The sequence below is a fragment of the Kogia breviceps genome, chromosome 1 (assembly GCF_026419965.1).
Source record: "Kogia breviceps isolate mKogBre1 chromosome 1, mKogBre1 haplotype 1, whole genome shotgun sequence".
Taxonomy (NCBI): Eukaryota; Metazoa; Chordata; class Mammalia; order Artiodactyla; family Physeteridae; genus Kogia; species Kogia breviceps.
The window spans coordinates 151,812,489-151,830,901 of NC_081310.1; the positions used below are offsets into that span (position 1 = coordinate 151,812,489).

Consider the following 18,413-nt stretch of genomic DNA (forward strand, 5'->3'; position numbering starts at 1 on the left):
AGCAAAGTTAGGGTCAAAACCAGTCAGAATACTTCATGCATTCATGGAGTGATTCATTAACTCCCAGACACATCTTTGCCAGCACTGAGCATGGCATCACAGAGATACAGAGGCGAGTACTGGATCTCCTCCCTTGAGTAGCTCAGAGGGAGGAAGGGAACATAGTCGTACAGGGGGGAGTGCAAAAAACAGTGTAAAAAGGGTTTTAATGTGAGCAAATACAAAGCTGTAGGGGAGAACAGAAGGCTTGAGAAATTAACTTCGTGAACCAGAGAAAAAATGAAAAACGTGCCTGAGGGCTTCCCTGGTGGCGCAGTGGTTGAGAGTCCGCCTGCCGATGCAGGAGACACGGGTTCGTGCCCTGGTCCGGGAAGATCCCACGTGCCGCGGAGCGGCTGGGCCCGTGAGCCATGGCCGCTGAGCCTGCGCGTCCACAGCCTGTGCTCCGCAATGCGAGAGGCCACAACAGTGAGAGGCCCGCATACCGCAAAAAAAAAAAAAAAAAAAAAAAAACGTGCCTGAGATACACATCCCAGGGAAACTAGGGAGAGGAGTTCTAAGTTTTCAGTGGTTTGCCTATTCTCTGGTTGAAACAAACTGCAGCTTCCTGAATGGGTCCTGCTCCTACTCGCTTCTGTGCTTGGTCATGCAGTTCCCTCTGTCTGAAACACCCTTACCTTACTGACCTTGGTAAATCTTAATCACCTTCAGGTGTCGATTCCTTTGGGAATTTGTCCAAGGGTGTGTTGTTCATCACCCCTCCATGGTGTTTCCACTGGTCCCTATCCTAGCTGCATTATGATTGCCTGCTAAACTGTCTCTCACCCTCAACTGTAAACTAGATGTACATTCTGCTTTTTTGACTTTCCAGGAAGGCTAACGCATAGAAGACATTAAATAAATGTTTGTTGACTTAGTACCTATCACTGATGTCTTCTTTAAACCTGCACGCATAACCATTTTATTCTTGTACTGGAAGTCGGCTTTGAGGGCTGAACTGGAGCTCTACCACTGCAACTCGGTCCATATGCTGAGTTTCTAAATGCACACAAATTAAAAACAAAACAACTAACTAACAAAAGGGCCCAGAGGCCTCTGCTCAAGTGTAAGTCAATATTCTTGCTAAACTAAATAAGGAAGGGAAGTTGCCTGCTTACTATTCTTTTCAATAACTAGCACAAAGGAGCTCATGGGGTTTCTTAATTGAGAAACCATACAAAAAGGTAAAAGTGCACTTACAGTGTACCATGTCTTTTTTTTTTATCTCCTTTAAAATAATCATGTGTTTTTCTAATTGAGAAAGGCTTATTTATAAACCAGATTTGAAAAAAAAAAATCCATAGCCTATATTTACTGTTTCCCTTGTGCATCATTTCTGTTTTCTTTTGAACCTTGCAAAGCAAGGTTTATGACAAACAAATCATGTCTTGTAAATTAGGCAACTGGAGAAACTGAGATGGGAATGATTGATGGCAGGCTTAGAAAGAAACCACCATAGATCACAGAGGGTCACAGTATTTCAGCTACTCACCAACCTGCCTGGATCCACTGATTTTAATGGTGTGAGACATATTTCTAGGTACATCTGAAATCAGTGATCACTTACTAATCATACCTAGCCTGAGTATTTTTAGGCAAAAGACCAGTAAATTAAGAGTGTAGCATTCAATAGTTTGGAAATGGAGAACAGAAAGGAATGTCAGATGGAAGGGAAAATTACAGCAGGGGAAGAGAAGGATATGGAATGATGGAATAACCATCTTTAGGAAGGGAAATATTTTCAGTTGAAAGCAACTGTTTTCCATTTCTATGAAAGCAACGAGCATAAATTTCAGTAAAGGAGGACTCAGATTAACTGAGAGAAAACTGCCTAACTTACAAGACTAGAAGACACGAGTTGGCAAGAGATGACATTCTTCTTCAAAGGGATCTTTAAGAAAGGACGGCCATGTCAGTTTCAGGTGGCTGGGGAACTGGCCTGAAGAGAAGAGAATGGATGCAGATGACTTCTAGCTTTTATCATTATTATCACTGTTATTCTGGTCCTAAGATTCTGCAATTCATTTGATTTACTGTAAAGCCAACCCCTTCGATCTCAACAAAAGAACAATACTGAAGAGTAACGTTTCTGGGAATTTCAAAGTCATGAAAACAGTTGTGCCCAATTTATGGTCTTATTTAAATAAAAGCACACAAGTTTCCCTTTAGACTGCAGTTTAGTAAAAGACGTCAAGCGGCTACGCAGTGCAGATTCTGTGGGAGGTGCCAGGAGCAATGGAGATAAACCGTGAGTCCCAGTCCTCAGTCCAATGAAGGAGGGAAAATGAGCCCATGCATTACTGTGGTGTAAGTGACGCTAATAAGCAGCCTTACAGAAATCCAAACCATGGAGAAACAAAACATAGAAAGGCAATATGCAGTTGCGCTTTCAAGTGCTGGAAAAAATCTGCGAAAGAAGTAGATGATGAAGTTGGTATTAAAAAGTCATAAGATGGTGAATGCTATACACATTATAAACAAAGACACAGAAGTATGAATACTTGAATCATGCCTGGGAACAAGGAATGGCCTCGTTTAAACTGAACAAAGGTAGCTGCTGGGAAGTAATAAGAAAAAAAAAAAAGAACTTGAAACTTAGCTTGGGTCATGGAAGTGACCCAGTATGTTAAATCTCTGAAGGTGAGGCGAGAGATATTTATTATCCTTGGGTCAAAATAAAGTCATTTCCTAATTATTTCCCCCTCAACTGGAATAAGTCAGACCAAATTTATTATGGTGTTTCCTAACAGAATTCCTAACACTGAGAAGTTACAACTTAGGCAATTAACTGATAACTGCTAAACACATGCAGTCTTGGACTTCCCAGCCACTGTAATGCACCCATAAGGCACCAATATGGATTGGATTGCCTAGTGGAAGAACAGCTAATGGGACAGCCTTGGCACTTTCAGTAAGGGTTTAAAAATGTTGTCACAATAGATATCTGACTCTGAAAAATCTTCCAAACCAGAAGCAGAGAAACACCAACATAAGCCATTTGGGGAAAAAAAAAAAAAAAAATCTATGACATGCCTAAACCTTAGAGCTGGCTGTTGCTGCAGAATTTGTAAAACATTCTGGGTTTACAATGAATAAAGGAGGAAGTGAGTAAGTTCCCAACTGGTACTTACCTCTCAAGTAAACAAAAGAATGTTTCAGGATGTTGTGTAACGGAAAGGGCAAAGGCTTTGGAAATAGGTAGTCCTGGATTGAAATTCTAGCTCTGCCACTTGCTATGTGATTAGGCATGGGAAACTCTCTGAACCACTCCATTTTCTCACATCTCAGGTGGGGTAATGATATTGAACTTAAAACCTTGCTGTGAGGAACAGATATACTGTAAAGGACCTCCTGGCACAGCAACTGAGCTGGGCAGGCCTTCATTAACAATACCTAGTATTAGCAGTACTCCTTTTTCTTCAGCTTCACTCGGCACATTTACACACACACACACACACACACACACACACACACACACACGCACATACGTACTACATACTTCTCCTGAAATCTGTCCATCAAACCTATGGAAAATCTCCCCATTAGATGGTCTCTTCTGAAACCCCAAGATCTCTCCCCGACTGGTGCAGAGACCACATGGGGAGGGTGGATTTTATATCATCACACAGTTCTCCGGTCAGCCTATAAATTGGCTCAGATTCCCTACAGAGTCTGTTCCCTTGAGCTTAACAACCACTCTAGATTGAGAAAGGGTCTGAAATATTCATGTTTTCAGTGGCATTTATGTGAAAACTCCAAACCAGAAGATTTTAAGTTAAATATCTACCATCATCCTGGTCCATTAGACCAATCACTGCCACATGCATATGTGCACACAGACATAATCTCCAAAGTGAGCCGCATGTTGACACATCTGTAACATCAGTGTTAATATGTACTAAGTATTTCCCTAACACTTCCCCCAAAGCAGTCATTAGACCCATCGTTTAGGAAGTGGAAGGCAGGACAAATATGTTCTCAGCCACTACATGTAATGGGCACAAGAAATTTCTTTTCTGTTGACTGTTGTGTACCTTTGAAGGTTTCCAGAATAAAAAGTGAAATCAAGTGAAAGAGGATTTAGTGACATGGAGGTCTAATGCTGACCTTAGGGAAAGTCCATCTGAATGCCAAGTCTGTGCCAGTCAAGGAAGGAAATAAGATAGACATGGTATCTACCCTCCTGTACCCTGGAGGGAGCAGAAGAGGTCAGCACTTAACATAAAATTATATATATACTTACAGCTGTCTTAAGTGGGAAAAGTGCAGGGTACCATAAAATCTTCAAATTAAGAGGGGCCCAATTTACCCTGGGGGTCAGGGAAGGACTGCTTGGGGAAGTGGCATCTCAGTGAGACCCGCAGGGTGAACAAGCACTGTCCAGTGAGGCGTGAGGGAGAGGGCAGTGTCCCAACCAGGAGGACATCCATGTTGATCAAAAGAAAAAAAGAAAAAAATGGTTAGGCACCTTTGACATATATGATTTTTGCCTCCCAACAGTCCTGGTAAAAAGAAACAGAATTAAACTAAGTAACTGACTCAAAGCTGCAGAGCCAAAATTACTCACTAATATTAGCAACTGCGATTTCTCTTCCAGAGCGTCTTCAACAAATATCAGTTGCCTACCATTTTACAAGTCCCTATGAATGTGTATACAGTGAGATGTGTAAACACGAGGTAGTTGTGTTGGTGGGATTAGAAATCAATGAAGTTCTAGGTCTCAAATAGTGTTATTAGCTAAAAAAGCAAGAGTTGATGTGCCGTCCTTAGGTTTGAATAGGTACAGAAGTCCTGGAGATGAGCTGGTGAGTCATGTCTGGATCTTACCATGACTGGGAATGGGCCAGTCCAGGGTGGTGCAGACTGCATGCTTAACTAATGCCTGGCCTGCAGAGAGCGCTCCACTACGGGGTGGGTGGGGGGATAGTTGTTCTGAGGGCAAAAGCGGTTTATCTGCCCCACACTTTTCCCTTCTGATTGCATCTCTGTAAAGACCTGGCTTCCCACCACCAACCCTGGAGAACGCCCAACCTGGAGGTCACGGCAGATACCGTCACACGTAATGCAAATTAAAACACAGGGCTCGAGAACGAGACGATGGCGGAAGAGTAAGACGCGGGGATCACCTTCCTCCTCACAGATACATCAGAAATACATCTACACGTGGAACTTCTATAGAACACCCACCGAACGCTGGCAGAAGACCTCAGACCTCCCCAAAGGCAAGAAACTCCCATAAACAGAGACAAAAGAATAGGGACGGGACCTGCACCAGTGGGAGGGAGCCGTGAAGGAGGAAAGGTTCCCACACACTAGGAGCCCCTTCGTGGGCGGAGACTGCGGGTGGCGGAGGGCAAAGCTTCGGAGCCGCGGAGGAGAGCGCAGCAACAGGGTGCGGAGGGCAAAGCGGAGAGATTCCGCAGAGGATCGGTGCTGACCAGCACTCACCAGCCCGAGAAGCTTGTCTGCTCACCCTCCGGGGGCGGGCGGGGCTGGGAACTGAGCCTCGGGCGGATAGTTGGCAGAGTGAAAACAGCCTGAAGGGGTTAGTGCACCATGGCTAGCCAGGAGGCAGTCCAGTTGAAGTCTGGAGCTGCCGAAGAGGCAAGAGACCTTTTCTTCCCTCTTTGCCTCCTGGTGCGCGAGGAGAGGGGTTTAAGCGCGCCGCTTAAAGGAGCTCCAGAAATGGGCGCGGAGCTACCGAAGAGACAAGAGACTTTTTCTTGCCTCTTCGCTTCCTGGGGCGCGAGGAGACGGGATTAAGGGCACCACGTAAAGGAGCTCCAGAAACGGGCGTGAGCCGCGGCTGTCGGCATGGACAACAGAGACGGGTGTGGGACGCTAGGGTTGCTACTGCCGCCACCAAGAGGCCTGTGTGCGAGCACAGGTCACTCTCCACACCGCCCTCCCCGGGAGCCTATGCAGCCCGCCACTGCCGGGGTCCCGGGATTCAGGGACAGCTTCCCCGGGAAAACGCATGGTGCGCCTCGGGCCGGTGCAGCGTCACGCCGGCCTCTGACGTCGCAGGCTCGACCCGCATCTGTGCCCCTCCCTCCCCCTGGCCTGAGTGAGCCAGAGCCCCTGAATCAGCTGCTCCTTTAACCCCGTCCTGTCTGAGCGAAGGGCAGACGTCCTCGGACGACCTACGCGCAGAGGCGGGGCCAAGTCCAAAGCTGAACCCCAGGAGCTGTACGAACAAAGAGAGGGGGAGGTCTCTCCCAGCAGCCTCAGAAGCAGCGGATTAAAGCTCCCCAGTCAACATGAAGTGCCCTGCATCTGTGGAAAACCTGAATAGACAGCGAAATATCCCAAGTTGAGGAGGTGGACTTTGGGAGCAAGATATACTATTATTTTCCCCTTTTTTCTTGTTGTGAGTGTGTATGTGGGTGTGGCTGTGTGAGATTTTGTCTGTATAGCTTTGTTTTCACCATTTGTCCTAGGGTTAGACCGACCCGTTTTTTGTGGGGTTTTTTTGTTTTTTTTCCTTTAATAGAAATTTTTCTTCGTAATAATTATTTTTTATTTTAATAACTATATTTTATCCTACTTTATTTTGTCTTCTCCCTTTCTTTCTTCCTTTCTTCCCTTTCTTTCCTACTTCCCTCCTTCCTTCCTTCCTCCCTTCCTTCCTTTCTTCCTTCCTTCCTTTCTTCCTTCCTCCCTTCCTTTCTTCCTCCCCCCTTGCTTGCTTCCTTCCTTCCTTCCCTCCCTTCCTCCTTCCTTCCTTTCTTTCCTTTCTATTTTTTTCTCCCTTTTATTTTGAGCCATGTGGATTAAAGGCTCTTGGCACTCCAGCCAGGTGTCTAGGCTGTGTCTCTGAGGTGGGAGAACCAACCTCAGGACACTGGTCCACAAGAGACCTCCCAGCTCCACGTAATATCAAACGGCGAATATCTCCCAGAGACCTCCATCTCAACACCAAGACCCAGCTTCACTCAAGGACCAGCAATGAACAGTGCTGGACACCCCATGCCCAACAAAGAGCAAGACAGGTCTACAGCACCATCCATTAGCAGAGAGGCTGCCTAAAATCATAATAAGGCTACCAACATCCCCAAACACACCACCAGACATGGACCTGCCCACCAGAAAGACAAGATCCAGCCTCATCCACCAGAACAGAGGCACTAGTCCCCCCAACCAGGAAACCTGCTCAACCCACTGAACCAACATCAGCCACTGGGGACAGCCACCAAAAACAACGGGAACTACGAACCTGCAGCCTGCAAAAAGGAGATCCCAAACACAGTAAGATAAGCAAAATGAGAAGACAGAAAAACACACAGCAGATGAAGGAGCAAGATAAAAACACAACAGATCTAACAAATGAAGAGGTAATAGCCAATCTACCTGAAAAGGAATTCAGAATAATGATAGTAAAGATGATTCAAAAGGAAATAGAATAGACAAATTGCAAGAAACAGTTAACAAGGGCCTAGAAGAAATAAAGAGGAAGCAAGTAATGATGAGCAACACAATAAATGAAATGAAAAATACTCTAGATGGGATCAATAGCAGAATAACTGAGGCAGAAGGACGGATAAGTGACCTGGAAGATAAAATAGTGGAAATAACTACTGCAGAGCAGAAGAAAGAAAAAAGAATGAAAAGAACTGAGGACAGTCTCAGTTACCTCTGGGACAACATTAAACGCACCAACATTAGAATTATAGGGGTCCCAGAAGAAGAAGAGAAAAAGAAAGGGACTGAGAAAATATTTGAAGAGATTATAGTTGAAAACTTCCCTAATATAGGAAAGGAAATAGTCAATCAAGTCCAGGGAGCACAGAGAGTACCATACAGGATAAACCCAAGGATAAACACGCCAAGACACATAATAATCAGACTGTCAAAAATTAAATACAGGGCTTCCCTGGTGGCGCAGTGGTTGAGAGTCCGACTGCCGATGCAGGGGACACGGGTTCGTGCCCCGGTCTGGGAGGATCCCACATGCCGCGGAGCGGCTGGGCCCGTGAGCCATGGCCACTGAGCCTGCGCGTCCGGAGCCTGTGCTCCGCAACGGGAGAGGCCACAACAGTGAGGCCCGCATACCACAAAAAAAAAAAAAAAAAAAAAAAAAAAAAAAATTAAATACAAAGAAAACATATTAAAAGCAGCAAGGGAAAAACAACAAATAACACACAAGGGAATCCCCATCACGTTAACAGCTGATCTTTCAGCAGAAACTCTACAAGCCAGAAGGGAGTGGCAGGACATATTTAAAGTGATGAAGGAAAGAACCCTACAACAAAGATTACTCTACCCAGCAAGGATCTCATTCAGATTTGATGGAGAAATTAAAACCTTTACAGACAAGCAAAAGCTGAGAGAGTTCAGCACCACCAAACCAGCTTTACAACAAATGCTAAAGGAACTTCTCTAAGCAAGAAACACAAGAGAAGGAAGAGACCTACGAGAACAACCCGAAACAACTAAGTAAATGGTAATAGGAACATACATATCAATAATTTCCTTAAATGTAAATGGATTCAATGCTCCCACCAAAAGACACAGACTGGCTGAATGGATACAAAAACAGGACCCATATATATGCTGTCTACAAAAGACCCACTTCAGACCTAGGGACACTTACAGGCTGAAAGTGAGGGGATGGAAAAAGATATTCCATGCAAATGGAAATCAGAAGAAAGCTGGAGTAGCAATTCTCATATCAGACAAAATAGAATTTAAAATAAAGACTATTACAAGAGACAAAGAAGGACACTACATAATGATCAAGGGATTGATCCATGAAGAAGATATAACAATTGTAAATATTTATGCACCCAACATAGGAGCACCTCAATACATAAGGCAAATACTAACAGCCATAAAAAGGGAAATCGACAGTAACACAATCATAGTAGGGGACTTTAACACCCCACTGTCACCAATGGACAGATCATCCAAAATGAAAATAAATAAGGAAACACAAGCTTTAAATGGTACATTATACAAGATGGATTTACTTGATATTTATGGGACATTCCACCCAAAAACAACAGAATACACGTTTTTCTCAAGTGCTCATGGAACATTCTCCAGGATAGATCATATATTGGGTCACAAATCTAGCCTTGGTAAATTTAAGAAAATTGAAATCATATCAAGTATCTTTTCTGACCACAACGCTATGAGACTAGATATCAATTACAGGAAAAGATCTGTAAAAAATACAAACACATAGAGGAGAAACAATACACTACTTAATAATGAAGTGATCACTGGATAAATCAAAGAGGAAATCTAAAAGTACTTAGAAAAAAATGACAATGGAGACACGACGACCCAAAACCTATGGGATACAGCAAAAGCCGTTCTAAGAGGGAAGTTTATAGCAATACAATCCTACCTTAAGAAACAGGAAACATCTCGAATAAACAACCTAACTTTGCACCTAAAGCAATTAGAGAAGGAAGAACAAAAAACCCCCAAATTTAGCAGAAGGAAAGAAATCATAAAGATCAGATCAGAAATAAATGAAAAAGAAATGAAGGAAACAATAGCAAAGATGAATAAAAGTAAAAGCTGGTTCTTTGAGAAGGTAAATAAAATTGATAAACCATTAGCCAGACTCATCAAGGAAAAAAAGGGAGAAGACTCAAATCAATAGAATTAGAAATGAAAAAGGAGATGTAACAACTGACACTGCAGAAATACAAAAGATTACTAGAGATTACTACAAGCAACTCTATGCCAATAAAATGGACAACCTGGAAGAAATGGACAAATTCTTAGAAATGCACAAACTGCCGAGACTGAACCAGGAAGAAATAGAAAATATAAACAGACCAATCACAAGCACTGAAATTGAAACTGTGATTTAAAATCTTCCAACAAACAAAAGCCCAGGACTAGATGGCTTCACAGGTGAATTCTATCAAACATTTAGAGAAAAGCTAACACCTATCCTTCTCAAACTCTTCCAAAACATAGCAGAGGGAGGAACACTCCCAAACTCATTCTATGAGGCCACCATCACCCTGATATCAAAACCAGACAAAGACGTCACAAAGAAAGAAAATTACAGCCAATATCACTGATGAACATAGATGCAAAACTCCTCAACAAAATACTAGCAAACAGAATCCAAAAGCACATTAAAAGGATCATACACCATGATCAAGTGGGGTTTATTCCAGGAATGCAAGGTTTCTTCAATATACGCAAATCAATCAACGTGATACACCATATCAACAAATTGAAGGAGAAAAACCATATGATCATCTCAATAGATGCAGAGAAAGCTTTTGACAAAATTCAACACCCATTTATGATTAAAAAAAAAACCTGCAGAAAGTAGGCATAGAGGGAACTTTCCTCAACATAATAAAGGCCATATATGACAAACCCACAGCCAGCATTGTTCTCAATGGTGAAAAACTGAAACCATTTCCACTAAGATCAGGAACAAGACAAGGTTGCCCACTCTCACCACTCTTACTTAACCTAGTTTTGGAAGTTCTAGCCACAGCAATCAGAGAAAATAACGAAATAAAAGGAATCCAAATAGGAAAAGAAGTAAAGCTGTCACTGTTTGCAGATGACATGATACTATACATAGAGAATACTAAAGATGCTACCAGAAAACTATTAGAACTAATCAATGAATTTGGTAAAGTAGCAGGATACAAAATTAATGTGCAGAAATCTCTGGCATTCTTATACACTAATGATGAAAAATCTGAGAGTGAAATTAAGAAAACACTCTCATTTACCATTGCAACAAAAAGAATAAAATATCTAGGAATAAACCAACCTAAGGAGACAAAAGACTTGTATGCAGAAAACTATAAGACACTGATGAAAGAAATTAAAGAAAATACAAATAGGTGGAGAGATATACCATGTTCTTGGATTGGAAGAATCAACATTATGAAAATGACTCTATGACCCAAAGCAATCTACAGATTCAATGCAATCCCTATCAAATTATCACTGGCATTTTTACAGAACTAGAACAAAAAATTTCACAATTTGTATGGAAACACAAAGGACCCCGAATAGCCAAAGCAATCTTGAGAAAGAAAAATGCAGCTGGAGGAATCAGGCTCCCTGACTTCAGACTATACTACAAGGCTACAGTAATCAAGACAGTATGGTACTGGCACAAAAACAGAAATATAGATCAATGGAACAGGATAGAAAGCCCAGAGATAAACCCACACGCATATGGTCACCTTATCTTTGATAAAGGAGGGAAGGATATACAGTGGAGAAAAGACAGCCTCTTCAATAAGTGGTTCTGGGAAAACTGGACAGCTACCTGTAGAAGTATGAAATTAGAACACTCCCTAACACCACACACAAAAATAAACTCAAAATGGGTTAAAGACCTAAATGTAAGGCCAGACACTATCAAACTCTTAGAGGAAAACATAGGCAGAACACTCTATGACATAAATCACAGCAAGATCCTTTTTGACCCATCTCCTAGAGAAATGGAAATAAAAACAAAAGTAAACAAATGGGATCTAATGAAACTTAAAAGCTTTTGCACAGCAAAGGATACCATAAACAAGACCAAAAGACAACCCTCAGAATGGGAGAAAATATTTGCAAATGAAGAAACTGACAAAGGATTAATATCCAAAATTTATAAGCAACTCAGGCAGCTCAATAACAAAAAAACAAACAACCCAATCCAAAAATGGGCAGAAGAACTAAATAGACATTTCTCCAAAGAAGATATACAGATTACCAACAAACACATGAAAGAATGCTCAACATCATTAATCATTAGAGAAATGCAAATCAAAACTACAATGAGATATCATCTCACACCAGTCAGATTGGCCATCATCAAAAACTCTAGAAACAATAAATGCTGGAGAGGGTGTGGAGATAAGGGAACACTCTTGCACTGCTGGTGGGAATGTAAATTGATACAGCCACTATGGAGAACAGTATGGAGGTTCCTTAAAAAACTACAAATAGAACTACCATATGACCCCACAATCCCACTACTAGGCATATACCCTGAGAAAACCATAATTCAAAAAGAGTCATGTACCAAAATGTTCATTGCAGCTCTATTTACGATAGCCAGGACATGGAAGCAACCTAAGTGTCCATCAACAGATGAATGGATAAAGAAGATATGGCACATATATACAATGGAATATTACTCAGCCATAAAAAGAAATGAAACTGAGTTATTTGTAATGAGGTGGATAGACCTGGAGTCTGTCATACAGAGTGAAGTCAGTCAGAAGGAGAAAAACAAATACCGTATGCTAACACATATATATGGAATCTAAGAAAAAAAAATGTCATGAAGAGATTAGTGGTAGGACGGGAATAAAACACAGACCTACTAGAGCATGGACTTGAGGATATGGGGACGGGGAAGGGTAAGATGTGACAAAGTGAGAGAGTGGCAGGGGCATATATACACTATCAAATGTAAATTAGATAGCTAGTGGGAAGCTGCCGCATAGCACAGGGAGTTCACCTCTGTGCTTTGTGACCACCTAGAAGGGTGGGATAGGGAGGGTGGGAGGGAGGGTGATGCAAGAGGGAAGAGATATGGGAACATATGTATATGTATAACTGATTCACTTTGTTGTAAAGCAGAAACTAACACACTATTGTAAAACAGTTATACTCAAATAAAGATGTTAAAAATAAATAAATAAATAAATAAAACACAGGGCTCCTCAGGCGACAGCAGAACTCTGACCCCCCCATGCCCCTGCCCATCCTCCAAGGAAGAAGAGAAGCTTCTGAGGAGCTCCAATCACAAGGACTCGGTGAGAGACTGACTGAGCGTGGTGGGGGAGGAGGAGAACAAAGCCTTCAGGATGCCATCTTGGGCTCTAGATCCTTCTTCAAAGACAAAATCCATGTCTGAAGTTGCCTCTTCAGATGTAATTAATGAGAGGTCAGGGAAATGAGGGTCTGAGGCATGGTTACCATGGGCTAGTCGGGACAGAACTTGTAAACACCCACCTCCTGTCCAGTTCTCTTGACCCTTCTCCAAGAACAGTGGCCTTAGGCAGTGGTAAACAAAGATCACCCCCGAAGGGCTAATTTTAGTCCTCATTATAACAGTCAGAGCCAAAGCTCTTCCCTTTCCTGTGCTGGGACAAGAAAAAGACAAGGCTCCTTATCCCTGTAGCGTGACCTCTCTGGTCACCAGATACAGACAGACATCTATGAAGGGCAAGCACCCGCCAGGCTGTGGAATCTTAGCAGGGAGATTCCTCAGAGAAGGGAGGTGGGTACAGTAGATTCAGGTGCTCTTCATTCACTCGACACTCAGTGATTCATTCACTCAGTCCCTGGACAAATGTTTACATAGCACCTGCCACCTATCAGGCCCAGGAGGCGACCCTGGGTACACAGAGATGAGTGAGATGAACCGGGTGCCCTTCTTGGGGGTCTGGGCAGAAGAGCCAGAATCAGACAATGAATCACAAAAATGGCTATGTAACGACAGTGGTGATCAATGAAATGAAGCGTACTTGAGAGGCATCTAATGTGGTCCGGGGGCTTGGGTACAGATTCCTGGGGAAGGAGTGTTTAAGTTGAAACTTGAAGGATAATGAGAGCTGAGGGAAGAGAATGTGAAAAGGGCTGGACCGGCCAGACGTGGACTGACTAGGCGGCAGCAAAGTCAGCGTGGCTACAGCAGGAAGGGAGGGTGCGTAGAGAACTGGGGGCCGTGGGGCTGGAGGCGATGCAAGGCCAGACATCAAGGTTTATGTCCCATGCCAAGTGTCAAGTGCCGGGGACGCTAACCGGAGAAATATGGGGAGGCAATGACGGGTTTCAAGCAAGCTGCTGTCGTGATCAGCTCAAATCTCGACTGTGCCATCGTTAATCTCCATGACGTCGGGTGGGTCTCAATCTCTCTGATTCTGCACCGAGAAGTTAGCCTCCTCCCACTTGCTGCCTCGCTCAGTCAACAAACATGTCTTTATCGTGTGTCTACTTTGTGCTGGCCATGTGTCACCAATGGCATGAGACAGGGAACGGGACAGGTCCTGGCATTCTCGGACCTTACATCCTAGTGGGGGAGTCAGCCAGGCAAACACGCGTGCCAGGGAGGAAACCAGCAGGATGACAAGGAGAGTGACGCAGGAGGCTGCCTTTGGACGGCATTGGCAGGGTGGGCCTCAGAGGAGAGGACACTGGAGCTGAGGCCGGAGGAATGACAACGGTCCTTCAGAAGAAGGAGAGACTTGGGCAGAGGGGAGAGTGACCGTAAAGGCCTGGGGCCTGTGCAGCCGAGCTGAGCGCAGACCCGATGGCACGGGGCCTCCTCGGAGCAGGGACGTTACTGCGTGAGCAACTGGGAGACTGCGAGGGGCCTGACCTCAGTGACGCTGTGAGATCACTTAGGCTGGTGTGTGGAGGATGGACAGGAAGGGGGCAAGAGTGGAAGGACGAGATCTAGAAGGGGGCTGCTGTGTTCTTCCACCACTGGCTACAGCACATGACATTTCATCACCAGCCAGCTACCGACTTCATAACCTTGGGCAAGTTACTCAACCTCTTTGCATCTTAATTAGCCTCAGTTACAGGGGCAATGATACCCCCTACCTCACACTGGGCTGCTGTCATTTGTAAAGGACACAGAACAGAGCTTGGTGGAACTCTCAATACATCTTAGCTACTCTCATTTTTTCACTATTCATTTCCTGTCCATCTCTGCTACTGGACTCTGAGAGCCTCATCTTTATCTGCCCAGCACCTGCGGCACCAGGGTTTATCCTAGGTACACTGTAAATTAGGAGTCACAAATGGCTTCTGGAAGATCTAAATTGGCCCAAAGACACATTTTGTTTGGCTGATGCAGAGACGTCGAAGTACATGAACTGTGAATGTCTTCAAGCTGGGGGTGCCCTCCCCAGCTTCCTGGGTCCCTCCTCACCTGTCTTATCTCATGCCTGCCAGTGTCTTATGCGTGCACTGCCTCTGCAGGCACTCAAGTTTGTGACCTCTAGTAAACACTCTGTGAACTCTTAAATATGTGATTGCTTGGAAGGTCTTTCACAAATGTAAGTGACATGTAAACCACGCAATAACTCAACTCTCTACCCCTGTCTCCAGCCCCCAGTGGAGCAATGGACCACAGGGTCTGACTTTCCAACTTTTCTTCATACAGTCATTCATCACGTACTTACTGAATACTTCCTAGGTCCTAGGAACTGGGAGAAAAAGGCAGACATAGAGTCTACCTTAGCTGAACTTACAACCAGCGCCAAAGAACGAGGATGCTGAGGTCTTCTTGGGTGCAAAACGGGCACTAACAGTACATAACACTGGGGAGTCTAAGCCTTTTGCACAGATTATCTTATTCTGCTCCTATAATAACTCTGTAGGGATAGCTTGGACAAATAGGTTACTCTATTTTGTAAACAAATGAAGTATCAATGAAGCTAAGTATACTGTCCAAAATGACAAAACAAATAAATGGCAGATTTAGAATTCCTGTCCCTGTCATCAGTAAAGGCAATGCAAGCACAGAAGGGCTAACTCCATTTGTAGAAAAACCTATAAAACTTTCTCCTTGCAACATGCTACAGGTCCGAGAATAATACAGGTGACGACGATACCCGGACATGGACCACCACATGGTAACATAACTTAGACTGGCTTAGACGGCGGGAAAATTATGCCAACGGGGCTGGCAGAGAATAAGAGACTTGGGTTGCAACAGAATTCTCCATGGGCTCCACTCGTCACCAGTGACACATCTGGAAATAGAAAGAGAAATCAGGAAACAGAACACGGTCCCTGTTTGGCCAGGAGAGTTACAAAAGCATATTTTGGGGTAAGGCGATGAGATTTTGCTACGTGGTGCCAGGCCAGACAGCAGATCTGCAGGGCCCAGCAAGATCTGCCTCCAGAGGGACCCTCTCTGGTACTTCCCAAGAAGGCTTGGCATACTCAGGGAGATCACTGCGGCCACCTCCGCAGACACTCCCTGAGCGTAGCAAGCCTCCTCCCTGCACACCAGACACACAGAGGCCTGGAAGACACGTCATCACCTTTGAGAGACTCAGCAGCCTTACCAACCCTGAAGATGCCCTTTCTGGATGAGAGCACTATTCAAGGCTCCTTGGCCGTCACTTGATTTAAATCAGTGGTTCTTAACCAGGGGAATTTGGCCTCCCAGGGGACAGCTGGCAATGCCTGGGCACATTTTTCGTCTCCCTGACAGGGAGGTAGAGAGGTGTACGACTGGCATTTAGTGTGTAGATGCCAAGGATGGTGCTAAACATCCTACAACACCCCACAGGACAGCCCTGCAACAGAAAATTATCTGGCCCAAGACATCAAGAGTGCCAAGGTTAAGAAACCCTGATATATATGTCTAAAGTACTTTCTGATTACTGACTATATGCCAAGCCTTATGCTAAGCTCTACAAAGACAAAGGTGAACTGGAGAAGTCCTTTTTCTCAAGGAGTTCAGATTCTAGCGGGAGAGATAATCATGTGAAGAAACAACTGTCACTCAGTGTGATTGGACTGAAAGCTGGTGGCGGGCTCTGGAGTAAGAGGGCTCTGGGTTCGAATGCTGACGTGGCAGTCTATGCATTAGCTGTGTGACTTTGTGACCAAGGTCACTTAACCCTTCAATTTCCTCTGAAAGTGTGAATGGGAAATGCTACCACTTCTACTACTACTGTTATTGCTCCTGCTACTATTATTACAACTTCTGCTAGAGATCGATTGCTACCACCACCACCAATACTGTCGCTCCTGCTGCTACTACCTCTACTACCACAGAAGTAGAGTACCAGACAGCCAGGAGGCAGGAAAGATTGGGAAGGAGAGATATGTACAGCTTCTAGAATGTGCCCCTAAAGGGAAAAGTATGTTTCTTCTTCATCCATCTTGCATCCTGCTGCCTGGAAGGAGACCGAGGCTGAAAGCCACCTTGGATCATGCATACAAGAGCATCACATAAGGATGGTTCAAAGCCACCTGGGTTCCTGGAGGAGCGCATGGAAAGCATCCATCTCTAGACTACCACGTAAGAAAGAAAGATGCCATCTTATATAAGACACAAGTAGGACTATAACCTAATAACACAAGAGTATAGAAGTTGATTAAGCCAGTTAAGGAAAGGGCATTACTAGCAGAGGAAACAGCATGTGCAAAAATACAAAGAGTTGAAAGAGAATGAAGGGATCCAGGTTTTTTGATCCCTTCCACCGGGAGAGTTGCAGAGGGTGAGCTGGGAGCATCAGGGAAGAGCTAGACCACAGCACGCCTGAACTCCACACTAGGGAGGTAAGACTTGAAAACTGCAGGCATGGGATACAACCGAAGGGTTTCAAATGGAGAAGTAATAGATCCACGTTCAAAGATAAGACTAGAGGTGGACGGATGGACCACCGGTTTCGGGGAGGGAGGTGAGGAGTGAGAAGGTGAGGTGGGATAGAAGTTGGGGGAAAGGCAGGCAGGATGGCGGGAGCCAAGGAGCCCAGTCAGGAGGATAATGAACCCCAGAGATAGTTAAGGGGCAATGTAATAGTTTTTGCCCCTCATTTAGTGAACAGTAATGGATATGGGAGGTATGATATCAAGGTTTTTGGTTGGGGTAATACTGATAGCACCTTCCCTATGACAGGAAACACTGAAAGAAATGTAAAATTATTTCAGGAAAAAGAGTGGAGCCTGAGGTGCCTGTGAGCCAGCAAGTAGAGATACCTAACGATGAGCTCGTTGTGCAGTCTGGAGGTCAGGAGAGAATGCAGGACAGACATCCAGATTGTGAAGTTGGCAGCGGACAGTGGGTATTTACATCATGAGACCACATGAGATTTTGTTGTACTCTGATCAGACTGAGGCATCTGACCTGCTGTATTCAGGTCCCCTCCAATAACCAATGGAAAAGTCCACCATCTCCTTTCCGAACATACTGTGGGCTAGGATACTTAAAAAAAAAAATCCACACACTGGGTAACAGAGCAGCTGGGCAAGGTTCGAAATTTCTAGAGGACACTGGACCGTATCAGAAACAATTCTCTTCTCAGGCCACAGCCTGTTTCTGAAGGAGCCCTGATGGGGCCCCACCACAGGTTTGCATGCAGGGCCCACGAACACATCTGACACCTGCAGAAGCCATACACGTTTGGGATGGACATGTACACACTGCGGTACTTAAAATGGATAACCAACAAGGTCCTACTGTATAACACAGGGAACTCAGCCCAATATTATGTAACAAGCTAATTAGGAAAAGAATTTGAAAATGAATAGATACATGTATATATGAATCACTTTGATGTACACCTGAAACTAACACAACATTGTTACATCAACTATACTCCAATATAAAATAAAAATTTAAAAAAGAAAATGTCTCTCTCTGCCCTGGGACTTTGCACCAAAAAGATATGAAACAAACCCCTTTG

General features: G+C 44.1%; 1 protein-coding gene across 11 annotated transcripts in view; it reads right to left on the bottom strand.

The window, feature by feature from the left end:
• Positions 1 to 18,413, bottom strand: part of FGGY (FGGY carbohydrate kinase domain containing) — a 468,943-nt gene that overhangs the window by 321,102 nt on the left and 129,428 nt on the right. The gene's annotated exons all lie outside the window — the stretch shown is intronic.